General features: G+C 76.9%; 1 non-coding gene across 1 annotated transcript; it reads right to left on the bottom strand.

Moving 5' to 3' along the window:
* Nucleotides 1–895: 895 nt before the first annotated feature.
* Nucleotides 896–1,048, bottom strand: LOC147647025 (5.8S ribosomal RNA). The gene has a single exon (XR_015281707.1). It is a non-coding gene; the product is annotated as a 5.8S ribosomal RNA (ribosomal RNA).
* Between the last annotated feature and the right edge of the window lie 1,452 nt (nucleotides 1,049–2,500).

Below are 2,500 nucleotides of genomic sequence, written 5' to 3'. Positions count from 1 at the left end.
GCCGCAACCGCGCCGCGCCGCGCCGCGCCGCGCCCTCCCGGGCGGGAGGCCGCCGACAGACGGACGGACGGACGGATGCGACGACGCGCTTCGCTTTTTTTTTTTTTTTTTCCTCTCCGGTCTCCGGCCTTCTCTTTTTCTCTCTCTCTTTTTCCCCCCCCTTCCCTCGCGACCCTCTTTCTCCCCTAACGCCGACCCCTCGCGCCCGCGCGCCAGGGATGGGGAAGGGGAGGGGGGGCCCGGTGGAAGAGCGAGAGCGAGAGAGAGAGAGCCCAGAGCGGCGCGGAAACAACGGGGAGGGAGACCCCCATCCCGGAAACGAGAACCGAAAAGGAGCACACGCGACACCACGCGCACACGGCAGAGACGGCCCCGCGGGGAAAACCGTCGGGCCGAGCGCGGAACGAGAGAGGGGGGGGCGGAAGAAAGGAGGAGGGGGCCGTCCCCCGTCCCCCGGCGCTCGCCACACCTCGCGCGCGCGGCAGCACGGCACGGTACCTGCGCCGGTACCCACCCGCAGACAGCCGCCCGCGCGGGGAAAAGGTGAGCCCGGGGGGCGAGGCCCGCGCCTCGCCTTCCCCTTCTCGCCCTCTTTCTCTCGGCCCTCGGCGGCGGCGTTTGGCGACGCCGCCGCTTTTGCTCTCGGCCCTTCTTTCCGGTTTTTCCCCCCCGCGAGGACGAGCTCCGGCCCAGCGGCTCGCTCCGGGAAGCGGGGAGCTACGGGAGCGGCTCCCCGAGTCTGCATTTAGGGGGACGAAGGCCCTTTTTCTCCTCCCGCGGCCGCCGCCGCCGGCGGACCGCGGGGGAGGGGAACGGGCCTGCGAGGCGACCCCAGCCGCGCCGCCCGGGGAGGGCTCGGGTGGCCCACCCGCCGGGACGGCGATTGATCGTCAAGCGACGCTCAGACAGGCGTAGCCCCGGGAGGAACCCGGGGCCGCAAGTGCGTTCGAAGTGTCGATGATCAATGTGTCCTGCAATTCACATTAATTCTCGCAGCTAGCTGCGTTCTTCATCGACGCACGAGCCGAGTGATCCACCGCTAAGAGTTGTCTGGCTTTCGGCACCGACCCCGCACGCGCGGAGGGGCCGGGACCGCTCGCGTGAAGCGGCCCCCCTCGGTTTTGCGGCGAGGACGCGCGGGCGCGCGACCTCGCGACCGACCGTACGAGCACAAACGAGACGACCAACGGAGGGGAAAAAGAAAAGGAAGGCACGAGGCCGCCCACGGAACGCTCCGAAAAGGCCGGCCAGAAAGGGCGGGGGGGCCCGCGCCCCCGACCGCCTCTCCCCCACCACCCCCCTCCCCCCGGGCGAGGGGAGGGGAAAAGAGAGACGCCGCCCCGCGTGCCGTCTTTCGGAGGCGGCCCAGGCGCCCGGGCTCGGCCCGGCCTCCGCGCGGAGAGCCGCGCGGCGCGCGCCGGACCGCGGGGGGGCTCCGTAGCCCGCGCCCGGCCTCTTCTCTCTGAACGGGACGACGCGGGCACGAGGCCGGGGGGCCGCGGCCGCCCGCCGCCCGCCGCGCGCTCGGCTCCACCTCGACCGCTGCGCGGGGATCGGCCCCCCGCGCAGCGCCACCGCGCCCGCCGCGCGCGGCGCGGCCTTTCTCCTCCCCGCTGACGGGCCGCCCCCTTGCCAGCGCCCGAGACGGCAGCGCGACGACCGCCGGCACCGCCGGCGCCGCCCCCGGCCGGGGACCGCTCCCCGCCGGAAGGCGAGCGCCTCGCCGCCGCGCTCCGACGGCCGGCGCCGGGAGGCGGGCGCCGCCGAGGCGCGAGCCGGCGTCGCGAGCGCCCGAGGCCTGCCGGAAGGCAAAGGCCCCGCCGCCACCGGGGCCGCACTCCCGGGACCGCCGCCGCCGCTTCGCACCGTCGGGGCCCCTTCCGCGGGCACGCGCCCTGCGGGAGGGGGCCGTGCGGCGGACGCCCGCCGCACGGCCTCGAGCGGTTCTCCCTGCGGCCCACACGCGGCCTTCGGGAAGGGAGACGGGGAAGCGACGGGCGGGGCCCGGGCCGGGACCGCCGCCGGCGACGACGGGGGCCTCCCGGCCGACCGTCCCACCAGGGGGACACCCGTCGAGCGGCGCCGCCGCCGCTCGGCACGGGGTCGCCCGCGCTCGCCGGACCTCCGGCCGCCGGAGGCGACCGACGAGCGCTCGCCCGGGCGGGGGGCGCGCGGTCCCGGCCGGGGACGAGCCGGCGGACGGCGCCGCCGCGCGCGTCCGGGGAAGGCGAGGAACGCCCCGAGGAGGAGGAGGAGATGCGCGCCGACGCGGCCGGCGCGGCCGAGGCGAGGGAGCGCGGGGGGCGCCCGAGGGCCGCCACCCCGAGGTCGCGCAGAGAAGGCGGAGAAGCGCGCGGGGGCGCTTCTCCGCCGGCGCCGCCCCGTTCCGAAGAGACCGGATCGGCCCCGCGGCCGACAGCGCGCCACGGCCTCGCCGCCGAGACCGGGCCGCGGAGAGGGGGGGGAGGGGGGCTGGGTGCCCCCTCCCCGGCACGGCGCG

Source organism: Cyanistes caeruleus, unplaced genomic scaffold (genome assembly GCF_971803275.1).
Source record: "Cyanistes caeruleus unplaced genomic scaffold, bCyaCae1.hap1.1 HAP1_SCAFFOLD_69, whole genome shotgun sequence".
NCBI classification, from domain to species: domain Eukaryota; kingdom Metazoa; phylum Chordata; class Aves; order Passeriformes; family Paridae; genus Cyanistes; species Cyanistes caeruleus.
This window is presented reverse-complemented; position numbering and strand designations above follow the sequence as displayed.